At 37.3% G+C, this 27,772-nt stretch overlaps 1 long non-coding RNA gene across 1 annotated transcript in view; it reads left to right on the top strand.

Annotated features, from left to right (window-relative positions):
• The window catches only part of LOC308068377, an 81,693-nt gene that overhangs the window by 30,946 nt on the left and 22,975 nt on the right, over positions 1 to 27,772 (top strand). The window contains exon 2 of the long non-coding RNA XR_013929945.1: positions 9,986 to 27,758. This is a non-coding gene — a long non-coding RNA (uncharacterized lncRNA). The remainder of the gene's footprint in view (positions 1 to 9,985; positions 27,759 to 27,772) is intronic.

The following is a 27,772-nucleotide window of genomic DNA, read 5'->3' as shown; positions in this document are numbered from 1 at the left end:
CTTCGCGGGCTGGCTGTGACCACCTTGCAGGACCCCAGCCCGGGCTTCGTGAGCGTGCCAGCCTGGTGCAAACCATGGGATAGCTGAGTTGCAGGGTTGGGTGGCTCAGTGTTTTGTTATGGGTATTTCACCGTCTCTTTGTTGAGGCTGAAATTCTGACACCGAAACATCTGGCAGCTGAGGTCTGTGTCCTGGCTGGCAAGAGGCAAAGTCTTGTTATTACCTGGCAATGAATCGTGTATTAGCATCTTATTATGGGTGGAAAAAAACCCCAAAGGTTGAAACACATGCATAGTTTTTCCTTAGTCAATTAGTTATTGTGTCATGGTGTGAAACATCAAGGTTTCTGTTCCTTGAAGGATATTGGGCTCACAGGTTTTCCGTGCATAAAACTGTGCCAGAATATTACTCTGTAATAGTTTATATAATTCTGAGTGAGTAGGAACTGGTTGCCAAAACATATGTACCTGGTGTAACTCTAAGTTGCCCTAGGATGTCAGAAATGTTTTCATGGGGATGGGAAATATGACAGAGGACCTGAGGCAGGGTCAGAACCCCTGCGGAAGCGGAATGGAGTCCAGGCAGGGTGCCCAAGGATGTCTGAAATGAAATGATGTACTTAGCTTTTGTTAGCTGAATCCCATCTTATGTGCATGCACAAACAATACAGTATAAATGCATAGATTATTGTAAACTTATGTTAGTCCTGATGCAAAACAACAGAAATTAATGTTTGTTATTTTCTGATAAAAATACCACAACAGCAAGGGAATTTGCTGCTTGTAAGAGTACTACAAGACACAGTCCTAGCTACAGTTTATTTTAGTAGCACAAGTTGCTTCTCACCATTGACTCTAAAAAGCTATTATTTCCCAAATGTATACAAAATAAGTCTGAACATGTTTACCTATAATACAACAAGGTGAACTTAATTACAGGAAGCTTCAGAAGTGTACTGCTCATGTGCTGCTGACACAGCAGGGGTGGATCAGTCTGAAGGGAAGTGGAGAGGGGAGGACAATCCCTGGGTGGGAACCACCTTCAGAACAAAAGCCGAAACTTCAAAGCAGGTTAAAAAAACCCCTCTGTAACACTTCTGAAATGTTATAATAAATGAAGTGAAAATAACATGCCCATTTACATTTCTTTGTTCTTATTTATGGTTTTACTTAATGTCAGGAGATTGCCAAAGTTTCAGCATCAGCGTTTGTGTTCACCAGCTTCGACAAGATTTAGGAAAAAGAAAAGACACGCCCCCCCCCTTTATATTTTGTAAATTACCTGTATGGAAGTGCAAGTTACATAAGGGGAGTTGATAGATGCAGCAGGGAGTTATTTTTAAGAAACCTGCTGGTTGAGATGCATTTCCAAACTTGGAGACCTGGTTTCGTGCCCAGACTCTATCGCTGTGTGCATCGGTACTATTCCTTTGTGACTTGTACAGCATCAACCCCATGGTTAATGTGGCATAAAATGAATTAAAGGGTCCCCCCACCCCTAACTTTTATTAATTTAATAGAGATTTAGAATAATGTTAAATAATGTTTTATCAGCAGAGATCAACAAAGTTCCCAAAATGTATAGAGCCTTTTTAGTTTTGCTCTGTGGCCAGCTTCTGGAAGAAAGTGTTTTTTACCAGACTTTCCAATTTTTTTTAAACACAATATTTGAGGTTTACATTGTTTTGTTGGTAGTCAAACACTTTTTATTTGTACTGTGACCTTATTCATTATGTCATAGAGAGAGAGTAATTTTTTTTTTAGTATCTAACTGTGCTTCAGTTCATTCTTGACTGGATTAATGGGGTCTGTTGCATATTGTTAATATGGGACAACAGGCTAAGAACTTTTTTAAAAGTGCTCTTCAGATAGGCTAATCAACTACATTCAGCTAGTCTTTGTAAAAGAGCTGCATTTTGTAGCTGCTGTATAATATTCTACCATAAATTAAGCTGAAACCTCTTGGCCTGCATCTCCTTTCCTAATTTTTATTCAAGTTTGAAAAACAATCTACTTATTTTTATTTATATGAATGACATTTATATTTACTTTAAGTAGTTAGGGCTTAACATTGTCCAATGCAAAAATATAATAAAAAATACATTCTTGGCAACTTATAGATCATTTTGGTTTAAATGTCATGGTCATTTTCTTTAAATATTATTATGTTAATCACCTCCATTAATACTGATAATAAAAAGCTTTCTGGTGTTCTCAGACACAGAGGTACAGGAAAATAAAACCCTTATGCATACACATAAACACAAGTTTTTGAAACTGTAAAATCCTGTACCAATATTTGATATAATGTTCTTAATTAAAATTTAAAATATTGCCAAAATGACTTCTTGAGGAAGTTATATTGGGATTTTAGTTAACTACATTTGAATAAAGTATTTTACTGTGAACAGCTATATTTTAAGTATTTTTAAATGCTCCAACTTTTAAAAAAATACCACCAATGAGATCATCCCTAGACATTCAATAGCAATGGCCTTACAAGAGTGATAGTGAGACAGTAATAATGATACGACCACATCACCAGTAAAGTGTACTCTGTATGACTCACTGATGCTTTTTGGTGGAAGCCTCAGCTTCAGAAATGAGGTGTGATGATTTGTTTGGTGAAGAGCAGGGAAAAAGGAGGAACAAACATATTCAAAAAAATCCATATAATTTCTAAATATTAAAAAAAAAAAAAAAAACAATCACGTTTCAAGATGCTGCCTGAAATCCAGAATCAGGACAAAATCAACACTTTACAGAGTAATTTTTCTAGTTCAGCTCTTCTGTGGAAGTGAATCTTAAGCCGCATTCATTTACTTAATGCTTATTCTCCAGTATTATGCAGAAAGAGTGTAATTCAAAAACCTAATGGCAAAGGCAATCTGTCAATGGAGTTGCTTAAGGAGGATTTATATTCCATAGTAAATACTTCCCAGCCTTCATATTCTTGTACATTATTTCTCTTACAACTGCTTCTTGAAAAGCAATTGGTCATTCTTATGTTGAGGCACGGTCCTGTTTTGGGCGGGGGGTGTGTGTGCAGTTCTTCCAGCTCTACAGAGAAACAAAACATCCTCTGGATGGAAGGGGTGACTATTATATATGTATGAAATATTTATTTAAAATTTTTTGTTAGAGTACTCATGCAAATTATTCTGCTTATTGCATGACACAGTTCACTGAACTGGAAAGTCGGGTGATTTTGTCTTGTGGAGATGCCCTTGGTCTGTTACCGCGCTTGGTGTGGGGTGTTCATAAGCAGTACATGTGGCTTCATGGGGTGGGGGAAAGAGTGAGTGAGACAGACTTTTCAGGTAACAGAGCAGAATTTGAAGAATCCACTCAGGCCTATCCTTCCTTGCCCTGTGTTCATCTCAGTTGCTTTTGACAGTAATGCAGAAGAGGCCTGGGAGCGCATCGCTGGTTATTTGGATCTGTGTGGTTTGGTTTGGTTTTTTTTTTCCTTTGAATCCCATGTGTAGAGAGATTCACAGGCATTGTGGCCTCCAGCACTTGCCATAAAGCTCTCTGCACACATTATTAGCCTGAAGGTCTTACGGAGGCTACCAAATCTCTGCAACTGCGCTGCATTCACCATGCAACTATTCTACTACAGGGAGAACTAACAAATAGGATTTTTCCCCCATCTTCTGTAGAAACTCTGCACAACCCCCCTGTACTTGCCTAGGTAATAGTATATGATTTTTCCCAGACGCTTAAGCTGCTATAAATTAAGTACATGTGTGTCAGAGGAAGGCATAACTCTTCATTTATGAATGTGTTAAGGAACACTCAGAAAGGGATATTGATTCTGTTTTTATACAGGGGACTAGTGAGAATATCCAATCAATGTATCATATGGAAAAATTAACTATTATGCAACATTTGGTGTTGTAGGGAAGTATAAAAATTGAGCAAACTCCCAATGAATGGCAGCAGCATAATTTTTACTAAAGAGAGGATGTAAAGCAAAGATTGGGGATTAAGTTAAAAGAAAGAGTAGGAGAAACTGATATATCCTAAAGACCCTAACATGAAGGCCCTGTCCATGGATATATTTTGACTAGAACATTTTGACTAAGATCGCACTGTTCCGGACAGTTATTTACCAAAATAAGACAGTGTAAAGATGGCTACTCAGAATATGTGAAAGGAAGGGAAGGAGGTTGAATAATTTTCAGAGTAAAGGAAAATGTCATTTTTTCGGTTTGACAGTGTATCTACTTATCTTCCACAGCATGCAAACCTATAATTTGTTTTACTTAAGCACTGTAAAGCACTTTGAACCCTTGAAAGAAATTAATAAATAATTGTAATAGTTGTTAACATGGACAATACATGTTGTATAAATGAAGAGAAAATATTTATTAATGGAATATGCATTCAGAGAAAAAAAACCACCCCAAACCCCAAGGTATTGACAAGTATTAAAAAATTATCTGCAATAATTTATTTTTATTTTTTGCTTGAGTTAGTTCTTACTGTCCTAGTGCCCTTTTAAAGTTTAATTTGTTTAAATCTTGGAGCAGGTGAGGTGATTTGTTATATCTAATTGTCTTTTGTAAACCACTAATTAATTAGGCGTACTTGAAATGTCTCTATGGTCGATGGCACTGAGGGCAAAAAATATCCTGTGATATACATAGCCAACCAAATTAAGCAGCATTTTGCCTGCTTGCATTCCACTTGCTGGAACATTTGAACAGCTATTGCCAAATGCAAAAAAAGTGTGCATTCAACAAGGCAGAGTTCGCTGAAGTCTTTCAAAGTTACAAAGCGAACCATGGAATATTTGTCAATGGTAGTTTTTATATTCAAATAGTATGATTGAGGTAATAATACAACTTAAGCGTATTTGGCATTTATTATTATAATTTTACCATCAATCCTCTGAGAATTGTGGTGTCAGTCTTGTGCCCTATCTGTATTTCTGAAATGTATGCCTCAAATGCAAGGTGTATGACAAAGAAGTTGCAGTATTTTTCTTAATTTGACTGCCAGGTTCAACACTGCAAATGAAAGTTTCTGCTTCAGTAACAAAGTCCTGTGCTTGTTGGTATTTCTTCCATCCTCTAGTTGACTTGGCTAATGAATCCTGCTGTGCTTTTCAAATGCCAGCTTTATTGGCCTTAGTAGCCCAAAGTATTCCTACAGATAAAACCATCAATGTTAACCTGGAAGAAAGAACAACATAAATCTCTTTTGCTCTGGCTGTGAATATGAATCTCATGGCTTGGGTCTGTCGTAAACTGTGGGGAGGAGATGCCCATCAAGGTGTATCCTGCTCACACAAAACGTGCCCTTATTTTTCCTCAGAACAAACTGCTTTGCTCAGGTCCTGCTTAAACTGAAGTAAACACTTGACTTTAATAGGATTTAAATGTGTGATTAAGCACTTTGAACTGAGTCTTAAAAAACAGTCGCCGTACCCAGTCTCAGATACTTGTAGTCAGTCTGCTGCCTGCTCACTTTCAAGGTCTGCTGCGAGAGATAATGAATGCTATTAAAAGAAAGCTTTGGAGACAAAAATCAACACTTTAAAGAATGAATGTGACACTTTTGGTCTTTGCCTAGCATGTCTAAAGTGCAGAAAGGGAAGACTTAACAAATAATATGAACAAAGAGGGCTGAGAACCCATCTGAAGAGTTTGGTGATGTATACTCAGGAACTGATACCTCAAATGTCTTATCAGAGTCCATTATCAAGGGAGCTCAGTTTTAGTCAGGAAGGTAGACACTGAAGGCATTTGCAATAATAATTTTAGGAGGGCTGGTGCAGAGAAAAAGGTAGAAAACTCTGAGGAGTGGAATGTCAGAATACATAGCTACTGTCAAAAGGATAATGTGAATTTCCCTATCGATTGTTTAGACAGGGCTGCTTCTTCCAGTAAAGTCTATCTGGGACAAGAGCTGATTCAACAGAAAATCACTCAGAATTTTTTTGTTGCCGTTTCAAATAATTGTTGTTAGAAGAACTTCTCTTTCAAAGGAAAAAAATAACATTTTTAAATGGAAAAATATCATTAAATGGGTTTAGAAATTCAAAACGCAAAGTCTCCAGAAATATTCCACATTAAAGGTGAGATTTTAAAAGATAGTTAAGAGGTTTAGGCCTGATCTGGATTTTTGTTCCAGGTGGGATATCCTTAGGCCTCTTTGAAAACCATGAAACTCCTTCCTCTTACATTGATGTGCAAAAAAGGCTATGCCGCAACTTGAAGAAAATGATTGTTGTTAGAGAAGATCCTTATTAACTGTGAGGTTTCATAATAAATTGACTTGCTAAAGTTGTGCTTTAGCTGGTGCTGCCCTATATTTGTTAGGCACTTTATCAATTTGTTAATATTAATTTTAATGACTATTTGTTCTTTAGTTTTATAACAATACGAATGGAGAGATAGATGTGTTTTCTAATAGTTTGAATAAATCAGCATAAAAGATTACTTGCATATTAGGTATAGATATAACAAATAATTTATACTTAAAGAGTGTATTTCTCCCATTATTTTTACATAAAAATTATGTAAATGCTAAAATAAAACAAAAATTGTGGTTTCACAATTTTGTATTAACATGTACAAAATTGGCAAAAAGATGTAAAAAGAAAGGTCTGCTACCATAATTTGGGAAGTTTAATAGTAACCTCTACCATCAGTCATGCATATTCCACGTGTGCAGCAAAAGAATCACTTGATAGAGTTTATCTCTGGAAATAGGCTGGAAACTGGAATAGCTTCAGAAAAGGCAGGAAGACGTCAATATCTTTATTTCTAGACAGAAGGTGATAGACCTCAAAGAGCCAGAAAGATGTAAATGGAGAATGGGCTGGGTAGGAAGTTCTCCAGTGTATTCACAGCGGGCAAGATACTAGAAACATGCAAATATTAAACGAGTGAGCCACCCACACGGAATCTAAGCTATGGAGGAGGACCTTGGACACTCCTCTTTGCACTGGATGTCTGAGCAGTCAGCAAAGCTGACTGGTTTGAAGGTTGTCCTGGGACTCCCCTTGGGGTGATGGTCAAACTTCAGGCCAGAGCTGAACTAGTTCAGCAGTGTAACTCTAGGGAGCACTGCAGTGCTGGAAATCTCGTAGAATGGGACTGAAAGTTGAGGTTCTGGCAGTTCAGCGTTATTTAAGATTCCATGGATCTTTAAACAAGAATAGCAGTCATTAAAATGACAAAATAAAGTCCTAAACTGAGTAATAACATTTTGCTACTTTGCATTTCACGGTTCTCTCAAAATAATGTGCTGTGGTGTTTATTATAACAGTATGTTGCTTTTTTATTTTCCTCTGTGGTTTTTTTTTTTTTTTTCCCCAACAGCTCTATGCTTGCACTGACAATAAGGAAGAGTGGGGGATGAGAAGTGCTCAGGTTCAATTTTCGAAGTTGTCCAAGAGGTTTGAGTGCTTAGCTATCTTCAGTTTTATTTTCAGAGGTCTTTAAGGTGGCCTTAAAAAATTTTTATTTTTACTAATCTAGAAATATGCAACAGTTGAGTGCACACAACTATGGAAGTTCAAGGTAAAATAGTACACATTAGAGGTACGTAATTTGAAATATTTATTAGAAGTTATGCCATACTCAGGCAGGCACATTTATCCACAAATGCTATGGCAAAAGTTAAGGGGAAAAATTAGTAAATGCCACTGCCTGTATTTTCTGAAACAACCCAAACCACAATTCTGGGACTTTATCTACTTTTTTTTAGATCTGAATTTGGATATCTATACTTGCTCATCTCTAGGGACTATCGATCACTTGATTCTATATATACTCTGTTTCTTCTGAATTACACAACTGAATAGATTCCAAATACTTTGAGTGCACAAACCCTTTCGTATTCCCTCAGGTCAGATGGCGACCAGGGTGACTTAGTGTCCAGATAGCTGCCTTTTCATTATTTATTTATTTCTATTCCAGCATTACACCTTACTATTTCATCTTAAGGGGGCAAAATTAATAATATAAAATACCGTTACCCAGATGTTTTGTAAACTGGAAATTAAATGTGCCTGTAAGTACATGCACACACACACCTGATGGCAAGATTTCACTGAAGGGGTTGAGAGTGTCAATAGTTTGTAAAACTCTCAGGACGCTGTGTTGCCTCCTGCCCACCACTGATTCCGTCCCTCCTGGAAGAGCCTACCAGGGAAGATTTAGTGATACCTATAGTAATGGCCATAGTGACATACATCACTGTCCTTTGACTGTAACAGCAGTGGAGCAGAGGTCCAAAATGATGGTCTGTGGTGCTGCAAGGGTGTAGGGACTTGATGCAGAAATATTCTTGTTGTGTTTGGGATGACCCTGTGAACTTGGACAGAACTTTTTGAGCTGCCCCTCTGCTGCCCAGGACCGCTGGTGTCTTGAATGGGCAACAACTGCCTTGAGGAGAGGCACCGTTTTGATTCTTGGCATGTATTTGCCTCATCTGCTGGTGGAGGTGGCTTTATGCTATCAAACAAAGAGCTTTTGTCCCAGGAGCAGTGAAGGGAAAGGTGTCCGCCAGGGTTGTTCTGTTTCAAAAGAGGAACTCAACTTACTGTCACAGACTGATATCGCCAAGGTAAAGATGAGTCTGGGGAATCCAGATAAATCTGTTCAATCCTAACCAGATTTTCAGCTCAGGCTATGGGGATATAAACTGTCAAATGCAATGGATCAGGGCTGTCACTTGTTCCATCAAAAACAAAAATAAAAGGCAATTTTTTTTCACAATCTTTAGTTTCAAGCTGTTCGTCATAGCGTCAAGAAAAATCAGAAAGCAAAGGTTTTATTATGATGCATCTGAGATGTAACTGATTCACTAATGAATGTATTTGAATTCTTTGCCATGTAACAAAACAGATCTAATGAGCTGCTTAAAAATGCTTTCCATCTTGAAAGGATGGAAGTATGTAATTAAAAATTGATTGGTGTAGCAATGAGATTAAATTGAGGGTCCAAAATGTAATGATTTCAAATGAGATTTTAGACCATCTAGTCATCACAAAATAAGAGGAATATATAAAAAGTCTAAGTTAACAACAGCAGTCCTTTGATGGCCAGGAGGTAATGAGAACATGTAGGGTCCAATGAGTTACTCTCAATTAAAGTCCAGCACTTCCCACGAAGCCTTCTGGTGGAATAATGTATAGATGTAAATATAAATATGTAATTTGCATGTTTTCACTTTTCTGGTGGACCATGAATACCAGCTGTGCCACACCTACTGTTAGCTGTAGTGTTTTCTGCTGGCCCATTAGTATCAGTTCTCTGATCATCTTAGTATCTTAATGTCTCTCAGTAAATCAAAGATAATCTCATAGCTCTATTGACAGATACTCTTATCAATACTAGAAATTACTATATTACTTCATAGGTAGCATTTTATTTTACATATTTAGGGAAAAAACTTGCTTGTGGAAATAATACTTAAACAATGTATGATTTTTATTACTAGTATTGATTACAGTTGCTTAAATGAGAGCTTTCTTATTCTTTTTTGAGAGAGAGATTTGGAGGTACAATATGATTATTTTTTTAAAGAAAATGCAGTCTTAACTAATTCGGGTTTGAGGTACTTTCTTTTCATTTGTTTTTCTGATGTCAAAAAGAAAAGGGCAGAAAAAGGCTTCCGGGGGCGGGGGTGTGTGTGTGTGTGTGCGGAACCTAGAGGAAAACCCACATCAATTACCTTAAAATGTGGTATTTTTCTTTTGAGAACTGTTTGTATATTCAGTTTGGAACATGAAGGGTAATAAGTTCAGATTCTCTATAAAAAATAGAGTAAGTTGAATGTTATTGTAAAAGCAATGGTGTTCCTTGGTTGCTTGCGCTTTAGAGGGGATGAATACGTCAGTAGACCTTTTTGAGCAGTCCTAAGCTGCAATATGACCATGGATAATTTGAATGAATGGGTTATTGCAGCAATTTATGACAGTCTTTTTGATTGTTACAAAGTAATGGGCTTATTTATTTCTGTCATAGGTCTTTGAGTCATTGCTAGCTTTGGCCAAGAACTTTGGACTTGCAGACAAAAGCAAACATCCACAACCAGGAAGGCAATGCCCACCAGCAAACACCAGGGTCCTTGGTCCATCTGTCTCATTTGAATAAGTAACGGGAGCAGCGAACCTGGGGTAGCTCACTTAGAGAATGACAGCAGGTGGTAAGAAAATGCAGATTACCTGGTCATTGCATTCAAATTCAGCTAACTTCTGTTTAATTATTGTTGTGATGTTGCATATTTCATTATAAAAATACCCCCCCTCCCCAAAAGGCTTATTAAAACATATGCAGAAACATATATATGTGTGAGGTAAGAAGCTATCATATATTGGATGTCTGCAGAAAACTGGTTCAGAAGAAGGGGTTGAGCTTTAAATTTAGCACCAAACATTTGGGAGTCTTCATGTTTGATGAACTCACATTAAGTTTTGAAATTTAACAAATCTTTTCCAAAAATTAAATAACACTTTTATAATTAGCATTCTAGCAAGGAGCAAAAGCAACTAAAATAATTCATTTTCAGTATTTCATCATGAGAGATGATTTTTCTTCATTGAATTTTTATCTAAGCTAAGGAGCTTTATTTTTTAACTGACTCAGTACTCTGGTTTTACTGTGCAGATAAAGGAGTTTGGTTTGTGCAGGGAGCAAAAGCATTATTCATTTTATTTTAGAGGTAGTTTTAAAATATGGACAGTATATTAATATAGTCTATTCATTCTAAATGACACATAAAGCAGGCTTATCTTGACTTAGCTTTTAAATGGCATAACATTGTGTGCATGCTTTCTTCAATGTCATAATATTAGCAGCATACTGTATCCATTTTCTTTACATCATCTGATGTATTCTCATGGGGTGGTTGGGGGGGTATCCCCTCTCCCTACTTCATAGTGTTATGATAAATAGTGTGGCCTGGCATTTTGTCCCCAGTTCTTTTATGCATTTTTTTCTCACTTTTAAAGGTTTATATGGTCAGATTCTAGACTATTTTATTTCTCATGTGCTAAGGATTGATGGGTCCTGAAAGCAGGTGAACTTAAAACTACTAAAATTTGGGTGAGAATTTTTGTTTTAATTCAGATTAGTGAGGACTGATACTAAGCAGTTGAGACACTGGCTTAAAAATAGTTCTATTAAAGGAAAATTAGGTTTCTCTGAATTGAAAATGAGCAGAAGTACAAGGGTTTTGCAGATGTTTGTAAAACATACAGATTTCAATGTTTTTTCATATAGTAGTATGTAGTATTTGTAGACCTTTAGGCAATTCATTGAATACCATAAAAAAAGAGAAATACTTTAATCATCCTATTTACTGATCTAATTACAATAAAATTGCAGTGGGATATCTCAGGATCCTGTGGAAATGCCAAAAATAAAATCAAAACTGGGAGGGAAATTAAGAAGAGTCATTGTGTGTTACTCCTACCTACCACAGAAATAACCTGCTGTATGTGATCACTAGTCAACAGACTAATAAACTTCACATACTTCCTTATTAACCCTGGAGTTATATTAGAATATGTAATATATCTTGAGATATGTAGGGCATGTTTAATTGCACTCACTCACACCTTTTAATAAAAAGAAACTTCTTAGCCATCCATTTTTATTTGTTATCAAAGTGGTAAGACTACTGAATTAATGGAGGTTAATAAAAAATCCCAAATGCCTTAGTCAAACTTTCCCTGTCCTGAAGATGAAGAATTAATTTGTGTTTGCTATAGATACAGATAAACTTTATAAAGGGCACATTTTCATATTCCTACCTATGAATAAATTATTTTAAAGAGAACAAATGATTTAGACTGTTATCTGTGCTGGGCATTTGGGATCATGGGGGGCATAATGAGCTCTTTCTCATGCACACTGTACACCAAGGCATCACAGTGAGAAGACACAGCAAGAATTTGGGACTCAATCCCTTATGTGCTGGAAATGTGATGCTGTTACTCTGCGTGCTCCTATGTCCACATGTAAGATTCACAAATGTGTACAATGAATTTGGGACCACTGTTAAAAAAATTTTTTGGCCATAGTTTTAATTTCCTATTGGTACATTTTTATCAACAAGCTTTGAATGCTAGTTGAGTTTATAGATAGGTTTTCTTGCATAAATGGTTACCTTAAAATTCTTTTAATCCAAAGTACTGTATGAGAACATTCAAACTTTAGTGTGTGTGTGCTTTTGGTTTGCAGTTTAATCTCTTCCTGACAACAGAGTTTTTTGTGGTATAGCATCATACTTTTGTAATGAAATACATAAAGAGCTCCCTTACCAGGTCAGAAGAAAGACCTAAGTAACCTAATTTTCATGTTTATCAGTTGATAGGCTCAAGCAATTAAGAAAAAAAACAACCAGCAAACAACCCAAACCCAGAGGGCATGTAAAAAGTGATCTTTTTCCCCTTGAACAGTCCTTTTCTGTTTGTTTCTTTCTAGTCTCTTGTCTCTCACCTGCCATGTGATGGCAAAGAGCAGTTCAGGGACCTCCCTTGGCAGAAGTTATACCTGAGCTAACCCCTGCAACAGCCACCACTGAGCCTGTCCATATGGATGTTATTTCATCCTCTCCTGTACCCCTTGGTCGTCTAAATCCCTGCAAGCCCTTGTAGCAGTGGGCTCTTGCAGGCGTGCGTTGGTTGAAAACACTTTTCCTTTAAGCACAGCTCCATAGCACACCTTTGTATTCCTACATTGAGAGAGATGGGGAAGCGTTGGGATTTGCTTTCACGTGGGGAACACTTTTTATCTCCGTTGCCATTCCCTGTCTTCACCCGTCAGGCAGCCTCTCACGCCAAGCAGTGTGACATGACTGTGCCCTTCCTAAGCAGCTTCCAGATGAGGAAGGTCCCCTCTCGGTGCCACCTCTTTGCTGTGCCTGGGAAGAGCCTGGGAGTGGCCCCACTGGTGCCCAGCCACCTGTGCAAGCATGGGAAGGGGGGAGTGCTGGGTTGCACCGAGGGTCCCTGTATTTGCTTCTGTGTATCTGTGGATGAGCCCAGACCCTGTAAGTGAGAAATCAAATGTTGCTGCAGTTCATTTGCTGAGGGATAACCTGCATCACAAGGGAGCCATGAGTCTGTCTACTTAGTTCTGTCAGGGCCTGTGGGTAAAGAGTATGTTCCTGTAAATCCTAAAACAGGAAAATTGCTTCATTTATAGTGCATATGCCTGGTAAACTTTATACTGGCTTGAAAAGAGACTTAGTGATAAATATGTGAAAACTAATTTATCACAGCAATAACTTTACACATATTTTAGTTCATTTCTTCAGCAATATGGTGATACCTGAAACCCCATTTCTTATGTTCTGCTTTTCCCTTTCCTACAGCTACCCCAGCCCCCAAACTCTTCCTCTCTCACACACCTAAACAGAAGCTATTTAAAAGGCAGCTTTTAGCGGCATATCTGCATGTGTTGACCAGAGTCAAGGAGGATGGGGGGCGTATTTCTCTGCCTGTAGCTACCAGCATTTAAGTTGACTGCAGATGCCAAACAACTTGGGTGCAAAGATCTAGGAGAAATTTCAGAAACGTTAGCATGATGAGTGTCAGCTCAGAACAGGTTATTTTATCGCATCTGTTCTGAACAGAGATGTATTTCCCATCCACACCATCATTTTGGTGAAGATGCACCTGAACATCCACAGCAGAGCCTGTTGGGTGAGAGAGGACACACAGCTGGGCTTGGAGCTCTTCGTGTTTGACTCTGTACCAAATCACATGCTGTTTGAGCTGAAGTACCCCCGCAAGGAGGAATGCTGTTGTTTCCCTGTTTATACTCCTGGATGTTTCAGCTTCACCCTGGGGTAATGGAGTAGAGCAAACCAGCAACAGAAACAACTGTGGGATGTTGTTTAGTTCAGCACAAAGAGCTGTGCAATTACATAGCTATGAAATGTCCCGTCTGGTTACAAAGTGGTAAATATCCTGCTGGTAGCTACAAGTTGCTGAGTTTGATCTAAGTACATTAATGTTGCTCCTATTAATTTTCTTTATTTCTAGAAGACAAAGGTGATATTAGCATTTAAATGAAAAAAATATTTGTTTTTGTGATTCATTATTATTTACTGTTCTGCCAACCCATTTAATACTCATTTGTTTTTTCTCATTTGGTCTGTAATTTTCTGAACCAACTTTTCTCTTATTCCATGCTTGCCCTTTAGACACAGACATTAACCTCAAATGCAGAGCCTTGTCAAAAACACTTTCCAAAGTGGAAACAACTTTGTCATTTCATTAGAATTGTGGTCTGAAACATTTCTTCATTTAGTCTTCAAGATTATCATCACCTTTCATCCTTAGGTATCCATTTGACTTCTGGTTGGACTCTTTGGTGATGTTCTCCTGAGATGAAATGAACTCTCTGTTGCCTGACTCAGTGTTGATTTTGAGCATCGTTTGAACTCCACTCACCGAAACTATTATATAATACCTAATTTATACATTGTGTAGCCTTTCAGAAGAGGTGGTAAAAAATGAAAAAAAAAGCACCTCCAAGCAAAGTTATTGCAACATCACATGACAAGTATTATCTTACCATAAGAAGGATCATTACTGCCTCTGCTTTGCTAAAGGATAGGAAATGTGATGCTTTGTTGTTGTAATTTGCTCCCCTGTAACAAGCACTCCATTTTGAAAAGATTTTCATCAGCTTTTGATAGAGAGCCTGATGTTTCCTAGTCAAAACATAAAGATGCACCTGTTCCATATTTGGACTTAAATATGAAGCTCAGCTTGATATATTGCTTTAAACATGACAAGAAAAATAAAATGCAGAAAGCTTGAAGTACACAAAAAACTGTGGAACGAGGTATTTAAGAATAAAAATATATATTAGTATAACATATGTAAGTTATCCCTAAAACAGAGCACACTTGATTAACACATAGAGTACACATCAGACCTATCGTTGCAAATCTGTGTGATGCTGTAAATAAGACATTACCCCACACGTTTTGGCTATATTTCTCTCGTACAGAATCTGATGATTATATGTTAAATAATAAAAAAGGGTATATCAGATTACATAATCATCTGCACCACAAAATGCATTTCAAAGTCCTTTCCTTGAACAATGTAGATTAGAGGATCAGGGCTGCTCAGTGAGTCCCAGTCATCCTGTGCAGCACATTCCACATCAAAAACAGGTTGGGGAGTCTTGTGTGGGCTTTTTTTCTTTTCAGTTTCACTTTGAACACTTGAGGTGAAAACCTGGTCCTTTTGAAGTCATCATCAGGAGTTAATCCAGCATGAAAATTGATTCTACAAAGATTGGATCCCAACAGACTAGGGATTTGTGTCTCCCCCACAAGCCAGATTCCTCAGCTTTTGTAGATTGGGTGTATATATAACATTTTTATATTGTTTCTTTTCTTTCTTTCCTTTTCTTTCTTTCCTTTACTTTCCCTCCTTTTTTTTTTTTTTTTTTCTTTTACATTTGATACTTGAGAATATCTTCTCAAAATACTTTCCACAACTTTATTCTTACCACAAATATATACTTCCTAAAAGTCATCCTAAGATCTGCTGATGATACAGTTTCTGGGTTAGGCTGCATAGCACCCAATAAACTGATAAATAAGTAATACTGTTGGTTCCAAGGAATGGGTCCCAGGTGGCTTGGTATAAAAGAATGTAGATGTCTGATGTCTCCTCATGGGGTGGAATCTCTGTTATAGTCAACAAATATTTCTGAAAATTATTTGAATAATTTATCAAATTATTTAGCTTCTATACCAAGAAAAGAACATCAATCCTTTATAACTTTAAAGGATTTAGAAATCTTCCTTTTTCTCTGGGAAATGCCTACCTTTAATTGTTACATGTTGTCTTTGCATTTGCAAGCTGCATGGAAGAGTTAACAAGTTTTGCTGTTTATGTTCTCTATTTTCCTTGTCTGAACACAATGACTAATGATCTCTAAAGAAAGCTAAATCTTAAAAGGAAAGCAAGTACATTTAAAAGGGATATATATACAAAGAGAAGAACATCAAATTTATCACAAGCTCCTAATTATGATGAATGATGGAATGTTATTGGACTGCTTGTCAGCATGAGTTTGCTTGTTATTATAAAGTTTTAATGTAATAACAGTTTGCTGAATGATCATCTGGTACTTTCATTGTTCAGTGCGTGCTATCCACAAACAGAAACATTTCATTTAGATTCACGCTTACAAGGTACAATTAGATGATAGCCACATGGCCCGGTGTAAGTGCACGCTATCGTGTTGTGGTAACCAGGAGATTATGGCCTCGGCTTTATTCTTTGTACTCTATGAAACAAGTTGGAGCAAACCAATGGCTTCTTTTTGTAAAGGATTAATTAAACTAGACTTCCAATTGTGCTTTAGGAGTGGTAGGTTTTAAAACCATAGAAGTAGAAGGCGATGGTAGGCTACAAAGCCCTGGATCTGATGGTTGTGGATTTATCCTTTGCTGATAGTAATCAGTTAGTGGAGATTTGCATGCAACTCAGAAAATATTATGCATAGGAAGGGGAAGAAACTGGTTTAGTCAATGCAAAAGTGTTTGTTTGATGGGAGTAATGCAAGGGAAAACAAATACTGGTTTATATATGTGTGTATATATATGTATATAAAAAAGGTGCATGAGTGGTTTTATCTGAAATATGGTCTCATTTATGGCAGATGAGGGAAAAAAAATTTTAAAAAAGCAACAAACAAACCAAAAAACCTAGAGCTTGCTTTAACGCTACATCTAACAACAAGCAGATAACTTGGGCGATATTAATGCCTTGCAGAGGGCAACTCCTGATCTTCTGCCTTTAGGTTTCACTTATACTGTTTCTTATTACTGCTCTTTTGTGTGTAAGACTGGAAAGCGAAAGACTTCTCTTTCTGACTCTCAGTCTAAGCACATGAAGGACATGGGCTTGCCACATAGTTGGTGTCTGCAGTGGTCCCACACTGCAGCAGAAAATTTTTGGCCAAGTTGATCTTTTGGATTCTTGGTGAGGAGGAGGCAAAACCATTCCCAAACCAGCCAACTTTTCTGAACAGTCAATAATAAAAAATAAATCTCAGCCAAAATTTCCATCCTCATCCCCATAATTGGTTAATGCAACGCACATGACAGCATCCCAAATAAAGATAGAGGAAAGGAGGAGGGATGTGTAAAACAGAGCTTGCATTATTTGCAGAGGATGCAAAATACTTTCTGTGGAGAACATCAAAGAGCTCGTGGCATTACTGACTGGGCAACCAGCCAAGGAGAATCCAAATCTGTGAAATCTGGGATGAGGAAACTGTTACAAGAACAAAAAGTTTGGAGTTTTTTCTTGGTTTCTAGTGTTGTTTTTTGATTTTTTTTTTCCTTTTCCTCCCTAGCCAGCAAACAGGTTGTCCCTCTTTCTGAAGCTGTGGTGGAAAGGCATAGCAACACACCCATAAACACAGAATTTCTTTGATTAGGGAATTATGTCACATCACAAGAAATGTTTGTTTGGTTTTTTTTTTTTTTTTTAAATGAGAAATACTCAAACTCTTAATAATCTTATGGTTGTGGAAATAGGCCCACAAGAGAACAATTTGGACTGAAAGTGATGAGAAATTTACCAGGAAGCACACATAAATCTTACTGCCACTGAAGATGCACTTAATATTGTCAGTCCTGAAACATCTGTGCTTGTTTTATATTGAAACAAGGTCTTTTTCTCTCTCATTTTTGCAATGTGTTTGTTAATTATTATAGTGAATATTAACTCTGCGTGTTCATTGTCTTCTCTTGTGGTTTATTTTTTCTAACTGCAATTTCATGTGATTATTGCTGCTTCAGTTCTGCTTCCCATGATGCCAGGCACTTATTAGCTGTCAATATTTATTTCTAAATTGAAACTATCAATGTATTTTATTTACAAGCTTTGCCTTACTGAAAAAATAGTGCCTGATAAAAATATATTTCTTTATGGGAGATAGCATCAACAGTCACAATATGGCTAGGAAATGTTCCTTTTTTCTTTTTTTTCCCCTGCACCAAACCCAGTATTTTTTCTACTGTGCAAAGTCTACCTGTAGAAAGGATTGATGTCTCTTGATAAGCCTACTCTACATAATAATATCATTTTACAGTACCACAAGTTAGTAACATTCTAAGTACAACTGTACCACCAAACCCCAAAGGAAAGCAACCCTCCTTTCACAGAATTTAATATGAGACTTCTCATGAATCTATACATTTCTTCATAGAAACAAAACCTGCACCCACCCCCACACCCAGCCCCTTCAACTCACCAAACTCACAAGGCTTCTATGTGCAGAACAGCAACTGGCGTTACTGAAAATGCAGCTGACTTCCTATGTGCCATGTTTTCTTTGATGAACATTGTATCTTCTTTTTAGCAATATAGTAATACAGAAAATATTTATCACTTTTTCTAAGGATTTGTTTGAATGTAACATTACTTTTGACAAAGATTATACGACTTTCAGGAAAATAAAGCCAGAAAAGCTTGTGAAAAAAAGTTATTTTTACAGTGATAGGAACAACCGTTGAATGCATAGCAAAAATCCACACTCCTCCAGATGTTTTACAAACAAAACTCCTTTTAAATTAGCTGTGGTGAATCTTCTTTATAAAGAAAAGACCACACAGGCTATATTTATGTAACATTTAAAAATGTAACTTATTTCAGAGGATTTGTTTTCATTTATTATTGTCATGCACAAAGTAGTGCTTGCCTTGATAAGAATGGTGAAATATTCTCCAATCAATTTGAAAAATCTGGAACCAGCTAAGTAGCAAAATATTTTAATGCTTCCTCAAAACTTATTTTTCACTAATAGGCAAAGGCTTTAAATAGACGGTTTAAGAGGTATTGGTGTGAGAAGCCACTTCAACAGTCAGAGAAGGGAGGAACGCGCAGCAACATGCAGCAGCAAGTATGTAAATTATTTCTTGTCTTTCAGGTCCCAAACACCTGCATTTTTCCCCTTTTCCCACATGGAATTCCACTTGCCTTTGAGTACAAATGATACCATGATTTTTTTGTCCTCCATTTGTTGTGTCCTCAAGCAGCTATTCTGAATAGAAATGCCAGGAGAAAACTACATTTGGCCACCAGGGGAGATTTGGGAAGATGTTGAGGAGGCAGTGTACGTGTGCTAGCAAATTTCTCCTAAATCCCCATCAGTCTGCTGTCTCTTTTCAGCCTCATGCCCTGAGCATCCCAAATACCTTTCTTCATAAGGCTATCAAAATGCTACATAGGCCCTTTCTTAACAGGAAAACAGCACAGGGTTAACTTCTTTGCTCTTCTTCCTCTGCTCACCTTAGCTGCCTTTGCCTGTTCAGTGCAAGAGATGAGTGAAGTAAAATGAAATGCCAAGTTCTGCCTAGACCCTCCAAATGTCTAAAGCCTTGGTAATTCCCACTCCTTCCTTTAAATCACTGATTTTGTGAATGGATGAGAAAGCTGGGGTTTCTAAGGGGCGTGAGGAAGATGTGCATCTTCTTCACAGACCTTAGGGGTCTATCTTTGAAATCCGTGTTTCTGCCTATGCTTTCTAGTGAAAGAGGGTGCTGGTGAGGGGTGGAGGAAAATGATTTTTAGGCCAGAGCTTGGCAAAGGAGTAGGATTCTGACAAATTTAGTTAGAGCATGCTGTATGTTAGTAACAAAGACAATTCTATGTACTAAGTTTTTGTTTAATTTTATTTTATGCAGAACTTTAGTCTATGCTCTTTTACATCAGTGAAAAGGTTAATGGCAAGGGAAAGGTCATTAAAATGGAAGAAATAAAAATGATAAATATATAAGGAGAACAAATCTCTTAGAAATTAAGTAGAAAATGTAGAAGAAAGTGAGTAATGTAATTACTCACCAATTAAAAACCAATGGTAAGTGTACCAATGCAGGAAGAAAAATCCCAAAGAAACCTCCCCATTGCTGCTGTCATACTTTGTTATGCATGTGAGTGAATAGTAACAAAAAAATCCTCCTGAGAAGTGCTGAAGTTTTGGTGTTTGGTTTGTTTTTTTGTTTTTGTTTTTAAACTTTTCTGTTGTTGTTTCTAAATTATAACTGCTTACCAGGAACACTTCCCAGCCATAGATCTCAAGGTATTTAAAACAGACATTATTTTTTCCTTTCTATATATGGGCAACCTGAGAAGCAGGGAAGTAACAATACTCTTCTAAAATTACCTGCATTGTCAGTGTTGGAATCAAGAAGACACTCAAACCAGGTCATCTCAGAAACATATATTTCTATTAAAAAATCATGTTGAAATGGTATTGGAAAGTAACCAATTTTTATCAGTCTTTCGTAGAAAATGAAGTGTTCACAATACAGAAAATCAAATACTTTTTCAAGGTCTGTACAGGAACTTCCCTTTCGTTCTGAATGTGTTAAACATCCAGCTCACTGGTGTCTTGCTCCACTCACAGGAGCCCTTGCTGCAATGGAGACCTCTTCCAGCAACACTGTCTTCAACTTCAGTTGTGCTGCTTTGGAGGGTTCAAGTCATTGGCTTACTGTTATTTGAAAGTAATTGTGTATTTAATAGATTAAATTCAGAAAACCCTGACTGGACTAAGTAAGTTTTTTAGAGACTGGTGGGTGGCTGCCAAAATATTTGGCATCCACGAGAGTTTTAAATTTTTCTTTGATGTGTCTTTGGCAGATGATAGGCAATAGTAATTGTTTACTCCAATCCAGCAAAACTTTAAAATTAGAGTAATTGATTTGCTTCAATAATAATAAAAAATGAATGCCTTTTAAAAAAATTCTTAAGTACACCTGTTTCCTGCTGTATGAATGCTCCCCAAACAATTGTGTGACCGGGGTGTCAATACAGAAGGTAGATAGTCTGGTTAGAGGTTTAAGCTAGAACAGGGAGGGTGTCTGAGAAGTGAGGGATGACGTATGGGAACTCCTCTGTCCACGGTACAAAGGACCAGTACAGCACCTGCCATAACAAATGTATGTGGATTAAGAAAGACAAGATAAATAGTATTACATCAGCAACATAAAAATTGCGGATTTTTTGTCACTTCAGGCAATGAAATTGATTCCTGAAACTGAAAATAAATACAGAATAGGTTAAAATAACCTTATAAAATAAAATTTATTGTCTATATTTTCTTTAAGTTACAATTATGAAATATAAGCAAGACAAAATCAGAGTTAACCGTTACTTTGACTTGACCTAAACAGCAAGTGTGCAGTATACACAGCCAGCTAGCAGATAAAATTTGGAAGCAGCCTTAGAGTGAAAGTGTTCAAGAAAGGAAGGCCAGAAAAACTTTGCTCTGTTCTTCAGTTCTAATGGAGTTTGGTTAAAACTCAAGAGTATCAGTTAAGTGGCTGCCTGATAATGCATAATTTATGGAAGGTAAAGGATCTATCTGTCGTAGTTAATCGAATTCAAGCTGCAAGGCTCTTGCCTTACAACCAGTAATTCTGCATAGACACACTTCGGCTTTCTTCTCTAGAAATTTACTGCTTCCTCTCTTGCGCAAAGAAAGGCTGGAGTTCCCCGAGGCACATGTTTCAACCATGTGGGAGTACACCAAGGAAGGAGAAGGAGAAGGGATGGAGAATGATGGGGTCAGAACTACCTAAGACAGTTTTTTTGGAACACAACCAAATGTCCTAGCTTCACCCACTGTCTTTTAGTAATACAATATCCTCAGCTGAAGAAAAAAGAATGAAGTGTTAGAAAGCTGCCCTTTGGGGGACCTGGAAGGATTTTAGACTGGCTCAGCCAACTCCTTTGGCTACTTCTTTAGGTTTGCCAGTGGGACAAAGGGAAGCCAATTCCCATTCAAAGCTCATGGTGATGTCCCAAGGAGAACTGAAGTACCTGGGCTGAGTGGGTCTCACTCAAACGAGCCGGTGTTGGATACCTCGTTGCCTATCTCATGATTTCTTCCTATTGAGAAGCTGTTTTGGATAAATCCCTGCCTACAATTCACAAAGATTGCATTTTTGTTCTGGGTCAGTAGAGAATCTGCAACATTAAGGTATTATGTACTGTGGATAGGCAAGCATAATAATGACTCCATTGACTCTATTTTATTGACTCTCTTTTTTGTATTATCTTCTAGTCCGGTATTAGATCTGGAAAGAAAAAAAGGGATCGATTTATAATTTTTTTCTTCATTTCTATGTGATTTTTTTTTTCTTCATTTCCTCTTTCATTCCTCCCCCCCACCCCCCAGTGTTCTTTGAGGGTATTATGTGTTTAATCTTAGAGCCAATAGAAACCCCTTTTATTGCTGAATCATTTCCAGTAATTTAAGAATTGACTTTAAGTAGTAGCACCTATTATCAAAGGAGCATATATAATGCATTTAGTGCTACTGCAGTCAGTGGAAAAGCTCCCAGTGGGTTCTTGAAAAAGTTCTGTGTTTATTTTTTGTCCAGAAATTAAGTCTCTGAAAACTCTGAAATCAGTCTACTGAACCTTAAGCAGGTAAGTGAGTGCTTTTCATTCCCTTCTGTGTAATTAGTTTACAGATGTGCAGATTTGAAAACCTGAAAACACCTTGGGTATATAACGGAGGCCATAAAATTTCACGAAGTTATTGGTGCGTGAAAGTTGTACTTATGTGGAAGTGTATACATGGTGATATAAAGCCACCAAATAATGTCAAATTCTCTGGTGATTTGGTCCTTGCTGACTAGATATTCATTGACCTATTTCAAGGCTGAAACTTGTTCATTTCACTTTGCAGCCATGAAGTGTTGCAATATTTATAAAATACTTAACAATGTGTCAATATCCTTTACCCTATAGTATGTATTACACTTCTAGCAGCCTTTTATATGGAAAGATTTAACTCCTGAATTGGTGAGTTTTATTATCTTTATCAGTCATTTTGACAAGCAGATTGTTCTTAAGTGGGCAGGCCTATTTTTTTCACACTGAGGGTAAAAATTACATAGGGGTATTTTGAATGTGCCTGAAGATCTCCTACTTTTCAACCTAGAACGATGAATGTTTGCTCTCAGCATCAGACATTTGATTGTTGCCCATCTAAGGTGTAAGCTAGTTTGGTTTTGTTTTGGTACAGAGTTCAAATCCTTGAAAATCTAGGTGAGGATGATGGTAATTTTTCTCAATAATAGTATACAGAAACGTCTATTATTCTTAGAAATTCAGCCAAACACAGTATACCAAACCATTTAATTACCCCCAAAGGATTGTATTAAAAGTGTGGAAGTTTGGCGAGCTTGATCTGCCATCACTGTTTCTCTCTTTCTGTTTTCCAAGACCCATCTTGAGTTCTACGCATACCAAGTTTACAAAAAACTTCAGGGAGAAACACAACTATTTATTTACAGTAAAACCACACCTATTATACACTTCATGTTCGATTACAAAAGGAACAGTACCATTCACAGCATTAGATAGCATCAGCAATCTCAACACATGTTCTAATGAGAATAACTTCCAATTTTCAATTGCACCAGAAGATGGCAATAGTAATTTCTAGCAATCAATAGCAATAATAATTTCACTGAAGTCAGTGGCAGTTCATGAGGAAGGGAGCTTGCAAGATGGTTTCATACTTTGTATGGTCTCTTGCATTTCTACTTTTCAGCTTCGATCAAAATTTGAGACATAGAATTAAAAGTATGGGTTAAATATATATATTCAAGACAATTCGGATTTATTCTGTTTTTAAAACTACAGTGAAATAGAGTATCTGGAAGCTAGACTACTTAAATCAATATTAGCTTCACATAAACTCTGCTTCCATCACTGTGTGTCAACTGTATTTCTTTGCTTTTACTTTACTCTCCCTTATTTTGAGGACAGTCATATAACCAAAGTCTACTTCAAGGCAAATGTGAAAATCCACCTGACGTACTGCAGTTACTAGAACATTTAGAACCACAGCAAATTTCAACCATTTTATCAGTCCATCAAAGAGCTAGTGAAAGAATGTCTTGACATTTCAAAATTTGTTCGTAAATTCTATTGTATTTGTTGTGATTTGCTACCTAGCCCTTGCTCATGTTAAGCGGACTGTGCCGTGTCCTGTAACGATGTACAGTCCTGATTCACAGAGAGTTAGGTTGCTCACTACTCTAAAATATCATTATTGAGTTTACTGTTGGCTTGGTAAACAGTGGCCTCACTAAAATCTTTGGTTTTGCTAGTAATTTCTTAGTCTGGCATGCTGAGCAGCTCTAAAGTGCTGAGCACATCTTTTAACAATATATGAATATTAACTTAATCAAAACCATATCTCAGGGTGTCTTTCAACATTAAAAAGTGTTTGGCAGAAATATTAGGTTAAAATATTTCATCCCCACTGTTTGTTCTTGCCCAGAGCAATACTGTGAAGTGTACCGAACTGGGATCCAGCTAAAATATTCCCCTCTTTAATTAAAAAATGGTGAGTGTGTTATTTGATACTGGATCCATTCTCTGCTCTGGTTCAGGGCTGCCCACAGAGGTGGTTGTTTCTCACATGCTGGAGCAAGAACTGTGCAGCGTAACATCTTAATGCCTAGATACCGTAAATAGAAATGAGATGTCTGTTTCTGCAGCCTTGTGCCTCTGTCTGCTCACACTGAGCTCCAGCACCCTTGTTCTTCCTCCTGCAAAGAGGAGGCTGATGCCTCTTTGCAACTGTGTTGACCCCCAGGTCCAAAAAGGCATTTCAGCTGGTGAATCACATCTGCATAAAGGCATCTAACTTGAGTCTCCACATTTATTTTCTGTTATGGACATGTCAGTAATGGGATAGACTTTGTGCAGTGTATTGCAGGCAGGTGCAAGCTGCTTTGCCTTTGCTAAAAGCTGATTGATGATGTGTGGGCACAGCCAACAGCATGGCAAGCTCATGTTAATGAGCACAGCTGAGAGGCAAGGCACAGAGGCCTGAATTTGGCACCATATGTGGCTTCTGGTCAGTTGAAAGTATGTCCAGGACTTCGCTGCATCTGCCCAGGTCTAAGACTGTGCTTGCTGGCCTCCGCTTGCAGCACTGAGTACATCAATGCCATCACTCAGGTAGTCAGCACGGTGGGTAGGGCATGGGGTCATTTGGTAACAAAAATCAAACTAAACAGGAGGCAGAAAGGCAAAGTAATGCAAAAGTCAGCCATGACTTTTAAAATTTAATTTAAATTGCTTACAGATGTTTTGGGGAAGATTTTTTCTCAGCTTAACTGATGCTATAGAGCACGTGTTACTGAGAAGTACCGCTTTGATCTGGGTTATGTATGAATAGCTGGTTTCTTTGCATCAACACTTCCCTGAGCATGTCTGTAAATTAAGCATTCAAATGTGTAAGCTCACAGCAGACCGTAAAATAAAGATGTTTTAGAATGTACTGTATCTTTCCACAAGGACTTCACATAATCAAAGTAAAAGTACAAGTGGTGACCCAACTATTTGACTTAAGCATTGGGAAGGGAGAGAGAGACTAGAGGTATCAGTGTCAGCGGGGGTTCATAATCTGAATAAACTTTAAAATGGAAACAATATGGAAAAGCTCTGTACCTTAAGGGTAGAACAGCTTTACTGTATAAAATATTTTATTTGGTCTGTTATGGGTTTGGTTTTTTTGGGGTTGTTGGTTTTTTTTTTTCAGAATGAAAATATCAGTGTCTGCTGGCTAAATGGAAAACAGTTGGATCATAAAAATATCAAATGAGTCTATTTGGCAACCACTAATAATCTACACAATTTATGTAACTGTTATTTTTCTTCTGGTATATACTGTCTGGAAATATAGCCTTAGGCTTCCTTAGATCTCATGGAAAGAATTAGCATTCAGATGACCTCTGTATAAATACTTTACTTAGAACAGGTTAATTTTTATTAAGTTCTTTGAAGTCTTTTTTTATTCATTCCTTCATAATGATTTTTGTATTAGAAGAGCTCTACTTATTCATAGCTAACACAGATGTTAGGGCTTTCCTGGTAATGTAAACGTCTGCTTTCCAGTGACCACCAAACTTTGGTGAATTAGTAAATATGGAACACATTGTGAATTTGTCTTGAATGCTTGAAAATGGGAATATTTAATACCTGCCTCAGAACTTTTGGGTCCCAGAGAAAAAGAAAGTTGCTAATGAATTTCTGATTGCTTAGAATGCTTAAAAAGGCAGCACAATCCAACGTGCAAATTCTGAATTTCCCAACTGCTTAAAATGAAACTTTGTTGTTCATTAAAGCCAGCTAAAGTGTAACTCGTGAGAAATATTTCTGTTCATGGAGCCACAGGAAGCCTCTTCCAAGGTGATAGATGTGTATCTTTCTTGCATAGTTATGTGCCTTCAGAAGAAACCAAATCTTTGCTGCAATCTATCTCTAATCTTTTTGCTTAGCACTATTGTTCCCTAATAGATACAAAACTGTTATGTGACTTACAGATACGATCTTGCCTTTTGTCTAGACAAAATAATAAACCCAACACAGCAGAATCATGTTAGACACCCACTGACTTTATTAAAGTCAGTGGCAATATTGCTTTAAATTTCAGTGGAACTAGGTTTTTTCTCTACAGACTTGTTTCATTGATTTCAAAGCTCTAAATGATTAATATATCTACTAAAAATAATTTGCCATACTTTTCCTTTGCACTATCAGATTTTCTAGCCACTTGGAGTCCTTTCCATAGAAATTGTTTCAGTGGTTGCAAGTAATCATGTTCATCATTTTTATCTGATGTTGTTTCTAGAACACTTACCTTCTCCACAGGAATTTGCTCTTTCATTACAGGCATTTGCTCAAAGCTGTAAATTTTATAATTTAAAGGATATGTGCTAGAAAGTTCTAGACTTCTGGGACAGCTACATTCATTTGGGCATATGGGAGAGATTCAGTCCTTTAAGAAGAAAGAACATACGAGCATCAAAGTGTCACATAATTTTAAATCCCAGTGCTATGGTGAGATGTGTACTAATGGTTATGCAACTTCATATGGGCCACTTCTGAAAGTTGCTTGCAATGTGATGTCACATTCTGTAATAATACTTTTGTTTATGTGCCCAATAGTTTTTAGAAATAGCATCTCAGCACCTGGGTCTTTCTACGAGTAATGACTATTGTCCAGTTCTTCTGGTCACTCGTGTTATTTTTACCAAATAACTATTTTTGATCTCCAAGACTGCCCATTTTGTTGTGAGGCTCTAGGAAGAAGCTTCTTCTCATTGGTGTTGATCAAGAAGATGTGGTAAAGAAGTAGCACCTAGCTTCATATAACCTCATAACTTTATAATAACTCATAAAATTACTAAAGGCTTGATGCCTTTGCCTTTTTAATTCTAAAACTTTATGAGGACTAGGGTTTTTAATTTTAGTTTGTGAGTGCAGTTGGTGAGGCCTTCTGGGAGGATTATCGAGCTAGAGATCAAAAATGTATTCTGTCACTTAAAATGGGGCCATATGATGCTTCTGAAAGGCAATCAGACCTGCTTTATCTGGTGTCCTATGAAAGACAGAGGATCCCTTCAGAGCTGCGTCTCTTTAGAGAGAAAATGCATTCTCCCTAGCTCTTGCATGCTTTGTTCTAGCTTTTGTGATCTTTACTTTCTGTGTTCCCTGAAAAATATCACTGTTTCTGTGATTTATAGATCAAAATGCATTCTCTGATGTAGCTGGAGCTTGATCCCTTAACCGCTTTGAAAATTCGAATCAAGGCTTTCAGCTGGTGTAAGAACATGACCAGATGCCAGTGGAAGGTTTCAGCATAAGCTTCATGTTCCTACTAAACCCAGAGCCCTGGAAGAAGGAGGGCAGACACATAGGCACCATCAGGGGCTGTAAGTAATTTTGA

The sequence above is a fragment of the Falco punctatus genome (genome assembly GCF_963210335.1).
Source record: "Falco punctatus genome assembly, chromosome: 1".
NCBI lineage: Eukaryota > Metazoa > Chordata > Aves > Falconiformes > Falconidae > Falco > Falco punctatus.
The sequence above is the reverse complement of the archived record's forward strand: the minus strand, read 5'-3'. Positions and strand labels throughout refer to the sequence as shown.